The sequence below is a fragment of the Sus scrofa genome, chromosome 1 (assembly GCF_000003025.6).
Source record: "Sus scrofa isolate TJ Tabasco breed Duroc chromosome 1, Sscrofa11.1, whole genome shotgun sequence".
NCBI classification, from domain to species: Eukaryota; Metazoa; Chordata; class Mammalia; order Artiodactyla; family Suidae; genus Sus; species Sus scrofa.
This window is the reverse complement of record NC_010443.5, coordinates 226,517,731-226,538,477: the sequence shown is the minus strand read 5'-3', so window position 1 is coordinate 226,538,477 and position 20,747 is coordinate 226,517,731. Positions and strand designations below refer to the sequence as shown.

The 20,747-nt window shown below is 34.4% G+C and overlaps 1 long non-coding RNA gene across 1 annotated transcript in view; it reads right to left on the bottom strand.

The window, feature by feature from the left end:
* The window catches only part of LOC110257039, a 75,559-nt gene extending 67,126 nt beyond the window's left edge, over positions 1-8,433 (bottom strand). Inside the window, exon 1 of the long non-coding RNA XR_002339201.1 lies at positions 8,187-8,433. This is a non-coding gene — a long non-coding RNA (uncharacterized LOC110257039). The remainder of the gene's footprint in view (positions 1-8,186) is intronic.

The following is a 20,747-nucleotide window of genomic DNA, read 5'->3' as shown; positions in this document are numbered from 1 at the left end:
ATGGGAGGACCAAAATACATAAATTAGATACTAACAGAAATAAAAGGAGAAATTGATGGGAATACATAATAGTAGGAGACTTTAACACACACTCACATCAGTTGTAGATTTCTAGACAGAACAATAAGTAGAGCAATAGAGATCCTAAATTTCACAATAGACCAGTTAGACTTAATAGATATTTTCAGGACATTATATCTAAAAAAACAGACTATACCTTCTTTTCAAGTATATTTTCAAATATATTTGTGCACATGGACATTCTCTAGGATTGACCACATACCAAGGCACAAAACTAACCTCAACAAATTTAAGAGTACAGAAATTATTTCAAGCATCTTCTATGAATACAATGGCGTAAAACAAACAAACAAAACATCAACCATAGGAAAAGAAACTAGAAAAAACTCACTACATGGAAACTAAACAACATGCTACTTAAACAAACAAACAAAAACAAAAACAAAAGGGCCACTGATCCATTTCCTTAATAAAAAAGGAAATTAAAAAATATCTTGAGACAAACAATGATAAGAACACAACAATTAAAAATCTATGGGATGCCATAAAAGCAGTTCTTAGAGCAAAGTTTATAGTGATACAGGCCTTTCTGAGAAAACAAGGAAAATCTCAAATCAATAACCTAGCTTACCACCTAGAAGAATTAGAAAAGAAGAATATACAAAACCTAAAGTCACCAGAAGGAAGGAAATAATAAAGATCAGAGAGGAAATCAATAAAATAGAGATTGAAAAACAGTAGGAAAAAAAAAATCAATAAAACCAAGAATTGGTTCTTTCAAAGAGTAAACAAAACCAAAATTGTCTGGCCAGACTCAACAAAATGAGAGAAAGAATCCAAAAAAAGTAATGAAAAAGGTGGAGTCTCTACTGATAATACAGGAATAATAATAATAAAAAAAAACCTAAGATAATTCTATGGACAATTATATGCCAATAAATTCGACAGCCTAGAAGAGATAAACAACATTCTAGAAACATACATCCCACCAAAACTGAATCCAGAAAAAAAAAAAAGATAATTTGAACACTGATGAAGAGAAATGAAATTGAATATGTAATTTTAAAACTCCCTACAAACTAAAGTCCAGGACCAGATGGCTTCACAGGAGAATTCTACTAAACACATAAAAAGAACTTATATGGATCCTTTTTAAACACTTCCAAAAGATGATCTGACATTTGCAAATCAATGTAATACACCACATTAACAAAAGTCAAAAACCACATGATCATCCCAATAGATGCAGAAAAATCATTTGACAAAATTTAACATCCATAATAAAAACTCTTACCAAAGTGGGTAGAGAGAGAACATATCTTAACATAACAAAAGCCATTTATGACAAGCCCATTGCTAATATTCAATGGAGAAAAGCTGAAAGCCTTCCTGCTAAAATTAGGAATAAAACAAGGATGCCCCATTCTCACAACTTTTATTCAGCATAGTATTGGAAGTCCTAGCCATAGCAATCAGACCAACAAGAGAAATAAAAAGTATCCAAATTGGAAGACAAGAGGTAAAACTGTCAATATATGCAGATGACATGACACTACACAAAACCCTAAGGACTCCACACAAAAACTGCTTAATCTGATAAATGAATTCAGCAAATTAGCAGGATACAAGATTAACATTCAGAAATCAGGGAGTTCCTATTGAGATTTGGCAGGTTATGAACCCAACTAGAATCCAAGAGGACGTGGGTTCAATCCCTGGCCTTGCTCAGTGGGTTAAGGATCCAGCATTGCTTTGAGCTGTGGTGTAGGTTGCAACAGCAGCCTGGGTCTGGTATTGTTTTGGCTGTTGTATAGACAGGCAGCTGCAGCTCCAATTCAATCCCTAGCCTTAATACTTCCATATGCCAACATACAGCCCTAAAAAAGAAACCAAAAAAACCCAACAACATGAAAAGGAAATCAGTTGTATTTATGTATGCTAACAATGAAATATTACAAAAGTAATATAAAAAAATTCCTTTTAAAAATCACACCAAAAAATTTCAATACCTAAGAATAAACCTGAACAAGAAGGTGAAAGACTTATATGCTGAAAACTATAAAACATTAATCAAGGAAATTAAAGATTTAAAGACGTGGAAAAATATCCCATGCTCCTGTATTGGAAGAGTTAACATTGTTAAAATGGCCATACTACACAAAGCAATCTACAGATTTAATATGTTACCTATCAAAATACCCATGACAATTTCTACAGAACTAAATCAAATAATCCAAAAATTTATATGAAACCATAAAAGACCCAGAATTCACAAAGCAATCCTGAGGCAGGGGGGACGCATGAGGCAGAAATCTCCCTAATTTCAGACAATATTACAAATCTATAGTATTCAAGACAGTGTGGTACTGGTACAAAAAAAATATATATATATGGAACAATAGAACAGAATAGAGGGCCCAGAAATAAACCCAGACAACTACAATCAATGAATCTTCTACAAATGAGGCAAGAATATAAAATGGGAAAAAGACAGTCTCTTCAGTAAGTAGTGCTGGGAAAATTGGACAGTAAATCACTGAAACTACAACATACCCTTAGACCATGCACACGGATAAACTCAAAATGGCTTAAGGACTTAAACTTAAGACATGACACCATAAAATACCTAAAAGAGAACATAGGCAAAACATTCTCTGACATCAACCACACAGATGTTTTCTTTGTTCAGTCTCCCAAGGAAATAGAAATAAAAACAAAAATCAACAAATGGGACCTAGACAAACTTACAAGTTTTCTACAGCAAAGGAAACCATTTAAAAAAAAATGAGTAGACAACCTATGGAATGGGAGAAAAGAGTTGCCAAGAATGCAACTGACAACAGCTTAATCTTCAAACTATACAAACAACTCATGCACTTCAATGGCAAACAAACAACCCACTCAATCAAAAAAAATGACCAAAGACCTAAATATACATTTCTCAAAAGAAACATACATATGGCCTATAGGCACATGAAAAAATGTTTAATATCACTAATTATTAGAGAAATGCAAATCAAAAGTGCAATGAGGTAATCCCCACAGCAGTCAGAATGTCTATTACCAAGTCTACATGGCACAATTGCTGGAGAGGGTGTGGGGAAAAGAGAACCCCTTCTACACTGTTGGTGGGAATGTAAATTGCTACAAGCACTATGGAGAATAGTATGTAAGTTCCTTAAAAAACTAAAAATAGAACTACCATATGATCCAGCAGTCCCACTCCTGAGCACTGATCTGGAGAAAACCATAATTTGAAAACATACGTGCAACCCCATGTTCATTGCATCAGTTATTTACAAGAGCCAAGAGATGGAAGCAACATAAATGTCCATTCAGAATGGATAAAGACAAAGTGATACATACATGTGTGTGTGTGTGTGTGTGAGTGTGTAATGGAATATTATTCACCCATAAAAAATAACAAAATAATGCCAATTGCAGCAACGTAGATGGATTTAGAGATTATAAAGTCAGAGAAAGTCTAATATCATATATCACTTATATGTGGAATTTAATGTTTCAAATGATGCAAATGAACTTATTTACAAAATAGAAACAGACTCACAGACCAGAATATCAAACTTACAGTTTTTTTTTTTTTTGGTTTTTTTCTTTGGTTTTGCTTTTTTTTGTGTTTTAGGGCTGCACCTGCAGTATATGGAAGTTCCCAGCTTAGGGGTTGAATTGGAGCTACAGCTGCTGGCCTACACCACAGCCACAGCAACTTGGTATCTGAGCCACATCTGCAACCTACACCACAGCTCATGGCAATGCTGGATCCTTAATCCACTGAGCAAGGCCAGGGATAGAAACGTGACCTCAGGGTTCCTAGTCAGATTCGTTTCTGCTGCGCCACAACGGGAACTCCTCAAACTTAATAGTTTGAAACATGGGAAACATGGTGGGGGGGGGTAAATTAGAAGTTAGGGGTTAACATTTACACACTACTATATATAAATATATATATTATACATAGATATATATAGATAGATAATCAAAAAGGACCCACAGCATAGCATAAGGAATTCTACTCAATATTCTGTAATAACCTAAATGGGAAAAGAATCTGAAAAAGAATGAATATATTTATATATTCAACTGAATCATTTTGCTGTACACCTGAAACTAACACAACATTGTAAATCAACTATAATCCTCTATAAAATAATTGTTTAAACTAAGTATGTTATGAAAAATGAATTAATTTCTACTTCAGAGCATTTCTTCTAGAGATTATCAATAATATATCTAAACTGAGTCTGATATATATTATATACTAATTCAAATTTTATTTTACTTAATTTTAATTTTAAAGACAAAGTCCCTATTATTAATTACACTGTGTTTTTATTTATGGAAGACACTTTATTTTGCAATATACTATTTTTATATGAAACAAATATGCACAACAATGCATCATAAATTAATTCTAATAAATAACCTGATAATTTAAAATTATAAATATCTATAAATGTAAAGCACACAATTTTTTTTGTCTTTTTAGGGCTACACCTGCAGCATTTGGAGGTTCCAAGGCTAGGGGTTGAATCAGAGCTGCGGCTGCCGGCCTACACCACAGCTTACTGCAATGGTGGATCCTTAACCCACTGAGCAAGACCAGGGATCAAACCTGCAACCTCATGGTTCATAGTCAGATTCGTTTCTGCTGCACCACAATGGGAACTCCAGAGCACACAAATTTTAAAACAAACCATTCATTTTTATTTTAGCTATTCTTAAACTGTAACATGGATAGATTAATAGTCTTGAGATAATTTTTTCACATTTAAATAACATCTAGCAGCTTTGAGTATTCTATTTTATTAAATAACTTCCACCTCTGATGCTAGCCTATTCAGATATGTTGAATTCATTTTTTTAATCCTCCATGTCTAGTGTAGTGCCATGTATAATTGGTAGGTCAGACTGTACAAAATCATATAAATATGTTTAATAAAAGACTAAACCTGAATTTCCTTTCAAATAATTAACTTGAATAAAGCATCTCAGCATTCTGAAGAACTAAATAATTAAAAGTCTGCATTATTATCCCCATTTTATAGATGGAATCATAGGTACAAAGATATTAAATAATTTGCTGGAGACATAGATTTAGTCATTAGCTAAACTAAATTATAAGTAATACTCAGAATTTGCATTAGGAGAAAAAGTTCAGCAGAAATTTCTGCTACATCTGTATTCTACATAGAAAACTAAATTGAAATTACCACTGCTTTCATTTTTAATATTCACTTGGTATCAAAATATGCTAGGTACTATAATATACATGAAATGAGATCAAACCCCCTAACCCCAGCCCAACTATATATCTAATTCTCCTAGCTTATTACTAGTACATCCAAATGGGTGTTTTATCATCTTAATTATTTTTAAGAAATGACACCGACAGCAAATAATCTTCTGAGTTTAATTGCTACAGATAATACAACTCATTTTCACTCAAGTAGTATTAACATTCTATTATAAAAATAAAGTCAATACTTGAAAATATATGATATGCCAAAAAAAAGAACTAAAGACATTATCTAAAAATTGGACAACCTATTAATTTGTGTTGTATTCACACAAAAGTTTCAGTAATAATTTTTAAAATGTATTCTTATTCTACATAGATGAGCACTGTGCTAGCTACATTGCATTCATGGTAAATAATCATTACAAAACACCTCTGAAATATATGCTATCTGGTATATACAGGTAGGAAGAGCAGACTCTGAAAGGTCTACATACCTGAGGGACACATAGTTTGGTGGATAATGGTAAAAATGGTCTTTAATTGAAGTAATTCCAGTTCTTTCTATTCCAACACAATTATTCCTAATAATTGTATCTAGTCCCAAAATAAAATAGGCTTAAAATGCAAAAATATTGGTGCATTGTTCATATTTAGTTTAATTGTTAATATTATCAAAATAAGTGATACATTTTGATATAGTTTTAAAACATTTTCTGTTTTCAACTGAAATTTTTGATTTCTGCTTTTTCTGGAATTTTTTTTTTATTCTCTTTGTCTTCTATTGGTTTTCAAGTTAAATATTTATTTGCCTATTTTTAGTGGTTTTAAATGTACATGTTAAAATATAAGTTAATGAATGTCTCTACTATATGAATATATTAAGATTTATTTAATGGTCTTATATTTATTACTTTTAGATTATTTATTGGTTACCTTTAGTATTTACCCAATATTCCTCTCTGATCAATATGTTAAATATTCTAATCTCAAGCCTCCGAGAAAATTTGCTATTAATTATGGAAAAATTCCATACATATACAGTGCTCAACCTTAAGAAAGTAAATAGTAGGAGGTAATTGTCATTGTCATGGATTTTTTCTTTCCCAATTCTGCAGCAATTGTTCAGTGCTCTGTAGCAGACATTCTTAGATGTCTGAAAAAGGAGGTAGCTGTTCTCAGATCATGCCCAACAGCATGAAAAAACTTGTGGCCCAGAGGCCCAATCTGTTTTGTTTGACCAACCTAATTTTTAAAAACTCAGTATTTTAAACTTATGAAACTTTCACATATAATTTTGTTTCCCTGGAAATAATTGGTGGGGAAACATTTGATTTAACTAATGTTATATGGGTCTATACATACTATTATATGGTTATTTGTGTTTTTCTTTTCAGATTTATCCAATGATGGGATCTTTTCTTATTGATGACTAAGAACTCTTGATATAGAAAATATTTGCTTTCTAGACTTTTATTTTGCGAATATCTTTTCCGGTTTTCCAGATCTTAACTATCTCTATTCCTCTCATTTCTATACCAGTATCATATTCTTTTAACTCTTAAATCTTTAAATTGTGTTAAATATCTACTAAGGACAAATATTTATATGGTTCTTTCTCAAGATTTTTTGTGTATTCTTCTCCATGAAATGTTATATCATTTTATTAAGTTTCCTATTAAAAATATAAGCAAACAACAACAGAACAACAATTGGTACCCTGATTGTGATTACAGTAAATCTATCAACCTAAGACACAGCAATGTCTTTAAACTCTTGATACTTAATGTTTCCTAAGTTACCTGATTTATTTACTCAAAAAGACCATAACTCCAAGGGAAACCAGTGATTTAAAAAGAGTGTGAAAGAAATCAGGTCTTATTATTTAAAGATAGTTAACATTTATTGCAAATGTAATACTAACCTAACAGTATGTTTGGGGTTTTTTTAATTCTTTTTTTGAATAAAAATATTATCATTGTTTCCTAGATCTACTGAGTTTCTATTTGTGAATCAAATGAATTCACCCTAGGGATTTTGGGTCTCCTGAGGGAGTACATCTGTCTCAGAACTCACTGAGGGCTGCTTCAGACTTATCATCATCAGGTTTACCTGACCCCTAATCCTGCTAATGTCTTTTGTGGCTGGAATTTAGGCTCTGGTTAGAGCAACGATAGTTATGAAACCTAGTAGAGTCAAGCGGATGCTAGCATTATGTATGTTATTCCAATGGAGAGGTCTGAGACATTAATAATATGAATGAATTTCCTGTAGCCAGGTAGGTATATGTATAGCTACACTTAAAAAAAAAAATGCTTTAGGAAAACCCCTTAAAGACATTATGAGTATATGCAACAAATATTAGGAATGCTTTTTTTTATATGCACTGTGCAAAGTCAGAAAATGGTTGCATTTTTATAATAAAATATAAGCTCATTAACAGTATAGCTACCAAGGTTATCCATTTTTTTTCTCAGTGTCAGGTATTTTGGCCACATTTTCCTGATTTAAACAACTACTGGAAAGAGAACCCCCAAAAGAAATTCTATTTCTTTGTGAAAAAAAAATTTATTCTTATTTCTTTAGCACTTTAAAATACTCTATCCAACATGGACACATCTTTCAATTCCACCCTTAAATATTTGCCTTTATGCCTTTAGATCACATAATACCATGAAGGATTTTTCTTCATACCAAAATGTGTTCTGTTAAAGAAAATATACATTGTAGGTCTCTAAACACATCAATAAACCTTTATAAAACCAAAGTGTACATTTGTATATGAAATTTCACTTCTCAAACATGTTGACATGAAGGGAGTTTTAAAAGCAATCATAAATGCCCGAGTTAGAAAGACAATAAACGTTCTTTACTTGAGGAAGTGATAACTCAAGGGATTAATACTCACCTCTAGGTCATCAGGTTGCATCCAATCCAGGTGGGTATTGATTGAAGTTGCTGCCATTTGACAGCTACATTGTGACCTATGTGCACTGAGTTCCTGGTTATAATCTTAATAAAGAAGAGTCAACATCCTAAAAGCTGCCACTACAATTAGAATTAATTGGTATCCTTCTTAGCAGCCGCTGGCAGGATATTGGGTTAAAATGGTATCCTTTCATTCTCTCAACCTAATCATCTAGAGAAAAAAATGAGGAAAGTGCAAAGTGCCATTTTCTACTCAGAAAAACAGAAGGCAAAAAAAAAAAAAAAAAAAAAGGAAACCACCACTCTGAGCTTGCATCCATCCATTAATTCATCAAATCTTGGGCCCCATGCCATAGTCATGAGAGAAAAAGGAAACAGAAAAATGAAGCAGTTGCAGGCTTTATTTTTTGAGAGCTGATAATCTAGCAGGGGAGATAAAACAAGCACAGAGACAACTATAGAACAAGGGAGAAAGATATATGTGCCATAAAAGAGAATAAGTAAAACGCTCTTCCCAGCATTAAGAGGAGGGAGTGATAACTTATGTCTGTGAGTTGTGAGGTGGGGGATTTAGCCAGATGGAGAAGTAAAGGAAAACACAAAAATGAATCAAGAAACCCATTTTCATTCGCCCTTCTCATAAACCAACAATCCATTTAAATCATGAATTGTTACTCGGTGCTATTACACTCAAGTTATCAAAAAACAGTCTATTGTTGCATTTGACTGCTATTTTCAAAGCCCACATTATTAATTATGGGCTTTTAAAATAAAAATGTAAATCTTACTGATTCACAATTTCATTTTACATCATCTTCCAAAAAGAAACCAATTCACATAGAAGCCAGATTCTAGGAAATATAAAATGATAATCTTAAGACCCTATATCTAAAACACAACAAAATGAACATATATGAAATGTAAAAAAAAATAATTTCACTCAACATCACTTAATTTTGGCAACGATATTTTTAAAAATACTACTTTTTTATAAAGTTATCAAAATAATGTTTTATTTATATTATGTGCCACTCACAACACTGTCAATAGCTGGGTGACTTTCCTCACCAGAGTGAATCAAGTAATATATTTTAGTTTGGAGTAAGAACTAAATATTAGTCTTCAAAAGACTGTAGAAAATTAGATAATGTCTTTGCATTCTGATTACAGAAAATCATTTATCTATTTAATGAACAATTAGCATAACATCTAGAGTTCACCAAATACCTTAAAGCAAATGTAAGCTCTCTTTCTTTTGGTAATTAGTCTCCTGGATAAGAAGTAGGAATCTATTTCCATTGTGCAACTGAATTAATATGTAATCAAAGGCAAGAGATCTAACCTTTTGGAGATTCAGATGTTCATCTGCAAAATCAAATAAAGAAGAATTATACCATAATGGCAATTTTTAAATTTTGCTAAAGAAGTCATTTCTTTCACAGAAAATAAAACTTGAATCCCACAGATAAACTTCAGAAAAACATGAACTGTCAGTAGTTTAGATAAAGGAAGGTATGTTCCAGGTCTTGCATTGGCCCTAAGTTACATTAGCATATTGAAAATCACTACTCAAAATGGTATTAAGAGACTTTAAGAGGAGGAGTTCCCATTGTGGTGTAGCGGAAAAGAATCTGACTAGGAACCGCGAGGTTATGGGTTCAATCCCTAGTCTCGCTGAATGGGTTAAGGATCCAGTGTTGCCCTGAGCTGTGGTGTAGGTTGCAGATGCGGCCTGATCTGGCGTTGCTGTGGCTGGGGTGTAGGCCAGCAGCTGTAGCCATGATTAGACGCCTAGCCTGGGAATCTCCATATGCCATGGGCGTGGCCCTAAAAAGCAAAGAAAAAAAAAAGAGAGATTTTAAAAGGAAAATTATATGAAGCCAATATTAACAGAGCCAGAAATTGTAGGAGAAAATGGAATGTACTATTTGAGAATAGCACAGCTTACTGTGCAGACTTTTTAATAATACAGGCAAAAAATACCTAGCATGGTATTTGACAAATTGGCAGATGCGCAGTAATTCTTCTCTCCCTTTTTCTAAACACATTTCAATCCTGTCATCTCTCTGCAATATCATAATTTATGGCAAGATTTTCTACTTGTAAATGATAACAGTTTCAATGAAAAGAGTAAATTATATAAGCAGTATTGTTCCCACAAAGGGCAAAATTTGGTTCTTGATTGGTAAAAACGTGACTCTCATATATCTCATCTACATATATACATGCATCTTATGTATCTCACACACACATACATATCTATTCACACACACATATATATACACCTATATATATAATGCATAACAAGATACACAGTTTATATGTGGTATTATTATTCCATGGAAGGGTATTTAGAAAAAATATGTCTAAAAAGATTCCTTAGGTAAGATGACAACAACAAAAAAAAAGTTTGAAAAGCACCAGGGCTAGATCTATTATATATCACCTTCAGTGAAACAGTGAAGTAAGAGTTGATCCTAAATCAGAGGAATGTTAATTCATGTTTAACAATACATCTACACTATGTGTTAAACAATCTATTAGACATTGTAAGGAATAAAAAATATGTAGCATAGTCTATGAATTTAAGGCATTAAGAATTCATCATGAAATTTTTTTAAAAATCAAGTAATACAAAAAAGGTTCAGGAATTCAGAGAAGGAAGGTATTTTCTTGCTGGGGTGATCAGAAAGTTTTCAGAGGAGGTGATTTGTCAGCTGGTCTTTGGGGGGAAAAAAAGTATACTAAGTGATCAGATAGGAAGCTAGACCACTTCAGACAGAGGAAGCAGCTTGAGCAATGGCCGAAGAGTAAGAAAGAGCAGGACAAAATGTGGCAGTAAAAGATGACTGGAGATTATATAGAAAGGTGTCAAACTGAAGAGCTGGGATTTTATAAAATAGAGAATGGGAAATCAGTGCAGAATTTTAAGGAGGGGAGTGACTTGATAAAAATAACAGCTATCACCAGAAGGAACTGGAAGAGAATGAGGCAGAGCCTAGAAGACCAATAAGAGGATACTTCTACAAGGGCATCTAGGAGTAAAATAAATTTTCTGCTCAAATATGATAGTAATGGAAGTGTTGAAGGCTCAGTAGAACTTAATGGTCCATTAGATATAGAGGTAAGGGGGAGAAGAATGAAAGATAGAAATCAATGAGCTTTAATGTTTCAATTCTGAATGACTAAGATACTGGTAGCATCACTTTTATGACTCTTTATTCTTGCTCTATCCCTAAGAACCCAATAACCAGCTTCATTCCCAAAATGAAAAAAAAGGGGGGGAGGTTGCTAAATCAGTGTTTTAATCTGTTCCAGCTACTACTATAATAAAATACTATTGATTAGGAGGCTTACAAACAGCAAAAAAAAAAAAAAAAATTTTCTCACATTTTTGGAGACTAAAAAGTCCAAGATGTAGGCACTGACAGATTCTGCAACCAATGTGGCCCTGTTTCCTGCTATATGGATGCCCATCTATTCATTATGTTCATACACAGGAAAAGGGGCAAGGAAACTTACTGGAGACTCCTTTATGTGGGTATTAATTGCATTCATGAGGGCTCCATCCTCATGATCTACTCACCTCCCAAATCCCCCCTCCAAAGACCATCACACTGGGGATTAGGTTTCAACATACACATTCTGGGGGAACAAAAATATTCAGTCTATAGGAGCTGGGCAGGACAAACTCTTAAAAATCACAATAACATCACCAACAATAACTATTTCTATCTATGCAAGTCCATGTCTTTTACCTAAGAAAAATTTTGATACACACTTTAGGAATTTAATCATTTACTTTTCTTTTACTCTTGAATGAATTGCCATAGGAAATTTTTTGTGGGGTAAACTCCTGAGATAGCATTCACATTTTTTTAAAAAGTCACTTGATTTATTTAAAAATTATCAGACAAACAATTAAGCAAAAACATGATTAAACTTTACAATACATAGCCATATTATAAATGTTCCTACATATGGTGGTGTACATCAAATAATGAGTCACCCTTGAGCAGCATTTACAAAATCCATGCCTTCTCTCAAATTATTTTGGGGGCTTTCATTTGAACAACTAGTGAACAATGACAACAGAGTCATCCACCTGATTATTTTATTTGAGTACCACTGAGCTATACAAAATAATGCCTTGTTTCAAGGTACAATAACTGGTTGAAGGAAGCAAGGTTCAATGGACAATAAATATAGATTAAAAATGAAAACATGGCAAGATAGAAAATCTATCTTAGGTCTCCAAATTCTTTGAACCAAGATTGAAGATAGTTTTTCTAAAGTATGGATTATGAAGTAAGGCTGAAAGAAGTAGATAAATGAGTTTATTACCTCTCAAAATATAAAATGAAGTAGCAACCTGAAACGAGAATGTGGCAGCAGATGGTTCCAAATATAGAAAGAAAAATATCTCTAACTACAGGGCATAAATCCCTCAAAGGTGACAAAGGAAAAGAAAGGAATGAGTCTCATTTGCTTTTTTCATTTCATATTATCATTCTATTAATTTTTTTCTACTAATCTAAAGAGTGATGACATTTAATAAAACAACACCCAGCATGTTAATTGTATGCTTCCAACGTTTTTTTCTTGATCTTTGTTACTGGTAAGGGAGCAAGCTTCACTAAAAAAAATATGGAGAAAAATTATTTCTCTACCAACCATCCTTGCCTAATGGTGGATAAATCTTCTGTCTTGATATGCAATTTATCGGAGGTACAGAAAAATGAAATATGTTTTACTCACAGGTGCAATCATGAATATTGACACTGATCTATGATGTGCACCTGGCATGATTCTCACAGGCCTCGCCTTCCGGAATGACAAATCATAACTTTGTCCAGTAATTTATAACAGGACAATTACTTCTAATCCTGTCAGTATCATTAGCTCAGCGTGTGATCTGCTGCACACATTTTTATGTTGACAGTCAGCTTTCTGAGCACAAGGGAGTCTGTGAAACATGCCTAGAAAATACAACTGATTTTAGGACCCTGTTGACCTTTAACCTATACCCTATCTTCTATCCCTTTTTCATTAAATATTTAATTTTTTCACAAGAAATTCTATGTCTGTATTCTTGACCAAGGCCAAAGCTAACTATCAACATCTTTTTACTCTCTTCACTATAATGAACAAAATAGAATTAATCTGTACTAAGTCCATGTCCCTTCCAGTCCATTTTGGTGGAAGAGCTCTAAGGACATTCTCCAACTTAAGGAATTAAGGTATTTTCTCTTCAGCAATTTCTCCCCAACAATTTGGCACTTTCATTGCACACTGACCCTCTCACTTTTTTCTAACAAGACAGTAGCAACTCTGACCGTATCTCTTTTTTTGCCTTCATGTGTGAATGAAGATACTTAAGGATAATTTAAGCTACACTCTGGGGTTTTTGGGGGGTTTTTTTGGTCTTTTGCCTTTTGTCTTTTTGGGGCCACACCTGTGGCACATGGAGGTTCCCAGGCTAGGGGTCCAATCGGAGCTGTAGCCTCCAGTCTATGCCAGAGCCACAACAATTCAGGATCCGAGGCATGTCTGCAACCTACACCACAGCTCACGGCAATGCTGGATCCTTAACCCACTGAGCAAGGCCAGGGATCGAACCCACAACCTCATGGTTCCTAATCGGAGTTATTAACAACTGAGCCAAGACAGGAACTCCACAACTCTTGTTTTTTAACAATTCTTGGTCTACTTATCAACCATACAAACTTGGAAAAAGTATTCCACCATTTCTATCAATTCCTTTATTAATGTACTAATAATGTTGGAGGGTGACTTTTTTTTTTTTTTTAAACTCAACTCTAGGAGTTCCCATTGTTGTTCAGCAGAAACAAATCCAACTAGTATCCATGAGGATGCAGATTCATTCCCTGGCCTGGCTCAGTGGTCAGCGATCCAGCATTGCCATGAGCTGTGGTGCAGGTCACAGATGCAGCTGGGATCCCACATTGTGTGGCTGTGGTGTAAGCCAGCAGCTGTAGCTCTGATTCAACCCCTAGCCTGGGAACTTCTATATGCAGCCTTAAAAAAAAAAAATACTCAATTCTAAACCTAAGTTTAATAACAAGTTTAAGTACAATGGAGAAAACACTGGAAATCAGTAGGGAAGGGATTATTAAATAAGTGGAATTGATATAAATGGCATTTGATTAAAAAATGATGTCCTACAGCAGTAATAATTTTAAAGTAGATATAATAATAATAATGTAGATATATAATAACAATAATGTAGATATTTTGGAGAATAAACATTCGAAGCTTGGTGTTATGATTTTCACATATAGAAATGAACAGTGATCTGGCATTAATAATTATCCATGGATGATCATGAAGGAAAATTAAGACAACAGAGAGACTGGTATGGAAATAAGATCACTTATATATCTTTATGTTGTTGCTTACTAACTGTGAGAAAAGTAACTTCATTTTCATTGAAGTGAAACAGCATTTGAGCAAAACAAAGTATCTTCTTATGAAAGATTTTTAATTCTAGAATTTTCATTTGTATTCTGAATTCATATGAATGTGTTCCTTGGAGAGAAATATTGACATATATAGTCCACTAGCATCTCAAGAAAAAGAAAAGAAATTTACATAGTTCAATAAATAATAAATGGATCAATAAGTAAATAGTAATATTTTTCCTTTTTTGTCAGGAAGATTTCAGCTTAAAAACTATAAAAAGGAGTAACTTATTGCAAAAGTGAGATGTGTGTCATATTATAAAGAATCCATGGATCAATGTGCAGTACTTCTACTTATAAGATTAAAACCCTGATAAATGGTCAAATAGCTCCAAAGAATAATGTAACAACTTCATAGTAGCCTGAATTAGATCATATTTTTCAAACTCTGTTTTGAATGAAATATAACCAGGCCTAAAATCTGGGGAGCCCTGACCTGTTGATGGACAATATAGCTGGTAGCTGACATTTCTTTTTATTTTTGTGTGTGTGTGTGTGTGTGTGTGTGTGTGTGTGTGTCTTTGGTCTTTTTAGGGCAGCACCCACAGCATATGGAGGTTCCCAGGCTAGGGGTCAAATTGGAGCTATATCTGCCAGCCTAAGCCACAGCTCACAGCAACACCGGATCCTTAACCCACTGAGCAATGCCAGAGATTGAACCTGTGTCCTCATGGATCCTAGCTGGGTTTGTTAACCACTGAGCCATGATGGGAACTCCAGACATTTTATTTCCAACATGGAGCTAAAAATATTCTCCATTCCTTATCATAACTATCTTTTTAAAGGCCAAAACGAAATCCATTGCTACAAATGAATACTATCATTATATTTACATGTCAAGAATTAGTCAAGATTGACTAAATCCCACAGTTCATATCAAGTTTGTTGAACACTGTTTATCCATTTTAAGTTTGTTTTAACTCAAGTAACTCTTTGCTAGAGAAAAAGGAAAAAAAAGTGATTGTAAAATAATCATGAGATATAGAATCTACTAGTAAATTTCAAAGATAATAATATATGCGAAGTTCCTACTGTGGCTCAAGCATAACGAGCCTGACTAATATCCATGAGGATGAGGGCTCAATCCCTTGCCTCACTCAAATGGGCTAAGGATCTGGCATTGCCGTGAGTTGTATTGTAGGTCACAGACGCAGCTCAGATCCCTCGTTGCTGTAGTTGTGGTGTAGGCCGGAAGCTGAAGCTCTGATTCAACCCCTACACTAGGAACTTTCATACATTGCAACTGGGGCTCTTAAAAGGTTCACAGGTGAATTTTATCAAACATATAAAGAGGAATTGGTGCCCATCCTCCTTAAACTCTTTCAAAAGGTTGAAGAAGAAGGAATACTCCCAAAGACATTCTATGAGGCCACCATCACCCTCATTCCAAAACCAGACAGAGATACCACCAAAAAAGAAAACTATCGGCCAATATCATTGATGAATATAGATGCAAAAATTCTCAACAAAATCTTAGCCAACCAAATCCAACAACATACCAAAAAAATTATACACCATGACCAGGTTGGGTTCATCCCAGGTTCACAAGGATGGTTCAACATACGCAAATCAATCAGCATCATACACCACATTAACAAAAAAAAAGTCAAAAATCATATGATCATCTCAATAGACACAGAAAAAGCATTTGACAAAGTCCAACATCCACTCATGATCAAGACCCTCACCAAAGTGGGTATAGAGGGAACATTCCTGAATATAATCAAAGCCATTGATGATAAACCCACAGCAAATATAATCCTCAATGGGGAAAAACTGAAAGCCTTCTCACTCAAATCTGGAACAAGACAGGGATGCCCACTCTCACCACTGCTCTTCAACATCGTTTTGGAAGTCTTAGCCACAGCAATTAGACAAACCAAAGAAAGAAAAGGCATCCATATAGGAAGAGAAGAGATCAAACTCTCACTGTATGCAGATGACATGATGCTATACCTAGAAAACCCTAAGGACTCAACCCCAAAACTCCTTGAACTGATTAATAAATTCAGCAAAGTGGCAGGATATAAGATTAACATTCAGAAGTCAGTTGCATTTCTGTATACCAGCAATGAAACATTAGAAAAGGAATACAAAAATACGATACCTTTTAAAATTGTACCTCAAAAAATCAAATACCTCGGAATACACCTGACCAAAGAGGTAAAGGACCTATATGCCGAGAACTACAAAACTTGAATCAAAGAAATCAAAGAAGATGTAAAGAAATGGAAAGATATTCCATGTTCCTGGATTGGAAAAATCAATATTGTGAAAATGGCCATACTACCCAAAGCAATCTACAGATTCAATGCAATCCCTATCAAATTACCCATCACATTTTCCACAGAACTAGAACAAACAATCCAAACATTGATATGGAACCACAAAACACCCAGAATTGCCAAAGCAATCCTGAGAAACAAAAACCAAGCAGGAGGCATAACTCTCCCAGACTTCAAGAAATACTACAAAGCCACAGTCATCAAAACAGTGTGGTACTGGTATCAAAACAGACAGACAGACCAATGGAACAGAATAGAGAATCCGGAAATTAACCCTGACACCTATGGTCAATTCATCTTTGACAAGGGAGGCAAGAACATAAAATGGGAAAAAGAAAGTCTATTCAGCAAGCATTGCTGGGAAACCTGGACAGCTGTATGCAAAGCAATGAAACTAGAACACACCCTCACACCATGCACAAAAATAAACTCCAAATGGCTGAAAGACTTACATATACGACAGGACACCATCAAACTCCTAGAAGAAAATGTAGGCAAAACACTCTCTGACATCAACATCATGAATTTTTTCTCAGGTCAGTCTCCCAAAGCAATAGAAATTAGAGCAAAAATAAACCCATGGGACCTCATCAAACTGAAAAGTTTTGCACAGCAAAGGAAACCCAAAAGAAAACAAAAAGACAACTTACAGAATGGGAGAAAATAGTTTCAAATGATGCAACGGACAAGGGCTTAATCTCTAGAATATACAAGCAACTTATACAACCCAACAGCAAAAAAGCCAATCAATCAATGGAAAAATGGGCAAAAGACCTGAATAGACATTTCTCCAAAGAAGATATACAGATGGCCAACACACACATGAAAAAATGCTCAACATCGCTGATTATAAGAGAAATGCAAATCAAAACTACCATGAGATACCACCTCACACCAGTCAGAATGGCCATCATTAATAAATCCACAAATAACAAGTGCTGGAGGGGCTGTGGAGAAAAGGGAACCCTCCTGCACTGCTGGTGGGAATGTAAACTGGTACAGCCACTATGGAGAACAGTTTGGAGATACCTTAGAAATCTATACATAGAACTTCCATATGACCCTGCAATCCCACTCTTGGCCATCTATCCGGACAAAGCTCTACTTAAAAGAGACACATGCACCCGCATGTTCATTGCAGCCCTATTCACAATAGCCAGGACATGGAAACAATCCAAATGTCCATCGACAGAGGATTGGATTTGGAAGAGGTGGTATATATACACAATGGAATACTACTCAGCCATAAAAAAGGATGACATAATGCCATTTGCAGCAACATGGATGGAACTAGAGAATCTCATCCTGAGTGAAATGAGCCAGAAAGACAAAGACAAATACCATATGATATCACTTATAACTGGAATCTAATATCCAGCACAAATGAACATTTCCTCAGAAGAGAAAATCATGGACTTGGAGAAGAGACTTGTGGCTGCCTGATGGGAGGGGGAGAGAGTGGGAGGGATCGGGAGCTTGGGCTTATCAGACACAACCTAGAATAGATTTACAAGGAGATCCTGCTGAATAGCATTGAGAACTATGTCTAGATACTCATGTTGCAACAGAAGAAAGGGTGGGGGAAAAAAACTGTAATTGCAATGTATACATGTAAGGATAATCTGACCCCCTTGCTGTACAGTGGGAAAATAAAAGAAAAAAAAAAAAAAAAATTGTGTATGAAATGATACCGTCTATCATTAGAAAATTTATAGTTAATGTGAGTGCTATTTCTGAAGTATTACAAAGTCTGTGTCTGATAACATGAGCTTGATACTGTCAGCCTTATGAGTCAAAAAATATTTTATCATAGTTCATATATTCATAGATGTTAAAGGTACTCTAGAAATCATTTACTTCAATCAGAATGGTATAGGTAATGCTGCAGTAAAAATTACAAAAGAATTTCATTGCTTAACAAGGTGAAAAGTAATCATGCAAGCAAAGCCAAGATAATTCCCAAGCACAGCTGCCCCCCGCATGGTGTAATTTAGAATTTGTGGTACCTTCAATTCTGTAGCACCTCTACTTGTGTAAGTGATTCCACAGTCCTTGTGGAAGGGAAGAACAGCACAGACCAAAATTGAAACATGTCACTCTAGCACACATATCATTACTCAGAGAAGTCATAGGGCTACTTTCAACTTTAAGGGGACATAATGATATTTCAGAATGAAGCAAAAGGCAGAAATTTAAGCGGGTATTAGGAATGTTTATCACAATACTTTCACTTTCTGGCTAATCAACCTGACACTCAGATTGAGGTCATAAGATCAGCAAATAGCAGAAATGGAATCAAAAACATTGTTCCCTACTAATTTCATCAAATTAGAGAACCATGAAAATTATGGCTCTCATCCTGGTTTGATAATGCTAGACAACATTTTCATTTTTTTTTTTGTACTAATGTACTAAAATCGTAATCTAAAATGAATTTTTTGGAAATGAAGATCATCCAAGATGATGACCACCCTCAGGTAATCCCAGAATAGCCACTATACACACAGGTAATGGTAATAAACAGAGTAAATAGAATAATAAATCTCCAATGAGTTATATAAAGATTGTGCCCTGTTTCTTCTATAAAAGATCTTTTCTATATTCTAGAATCAGACAGAGTCCTAGAAGACTAACTGAACACCACTCAGCCCGACTTTCCTAATAGACTCCATATCATCTCCTGGGAATATTTTATCATGGTTCATATATGGGAATAGATAAATATTACATTTTCAGACTTAAATGTAGGCTTTTCAGTCTTTAGAACATTACAGATATTATGTTTCATCTGAAAGCAAAATCAGATGGTTATGGTGGTCCTTCCATTTCCTCTGCATAAACATCACAAAACTATTTAGATTTGAAATTAGCTAAAGAGGACAAGATAATTAAACCTAAATTGGAAACACCCCACAGATAAGCAAATACTATCATCAGTGGGCAGAACTAAAATTTGGCACTTGAATTCTACTCTGTCACAACATAAACAGTTGGATAAAGAATTAAGATCTTGGAGTTCCTATTGTGGTACAGCAGAAACAAATCCGACTAGGAACCATGAGGTTATGGGTTTGATCCCTGGCCTTGCTCAGTGGGTTAAGGATCCAGCATTGCCGTGATCTGTGGTGTAGGTTGCAGACACGGCTCAAATCCCGAGTTGCTGTGGCTGTGGCCTAGGCCAGCAGCTATAGCTCCAATTGGACCCCTCACCTGAAAACCTCCATATGCCCCAGGTGCAGCCCTAAAAAAGCAAAAAAAAAAAAAAAAAAAAGAAAGAAAGAAAGAAGACTTAAGAGCTTATTAAAAAGTTAAGCGCATTGTTTAGATGAACCTGCTATCATAATGGTCTCAGTCTATAGAAACAATCATAAAAATGCTGCTCATCTACTTTTTAATTATTTAATTTTTTGGTCAATTTTAACAGTGTCTATTAATTTTCATTCTTATAATTAAAATGCAAAAAAGGCTAATAGTGAATTCCAGAAAGATACATGATTTTTGGAATAAAAGGTTATCTGTTTCTTTTTCCAAAGTTAGTTTTGAAATCCAAAGTCAATGGCATAGTGACAATACGTATGTTTATAATGGCAATGCTATAATAATACAAAAATCTAGAGACATTTGGAAAACTACTGTGATTAACAGATGTTCTTGGAATGTTGTTGTAGTGACATACCATTTTCCTATTATAGTCACAGGCTCTGATATTTCCTGTAGAATCATGCAGTTGGCATTTCGGAAGGTAGAGAAATAAATAACCTAAAACACCAAAAC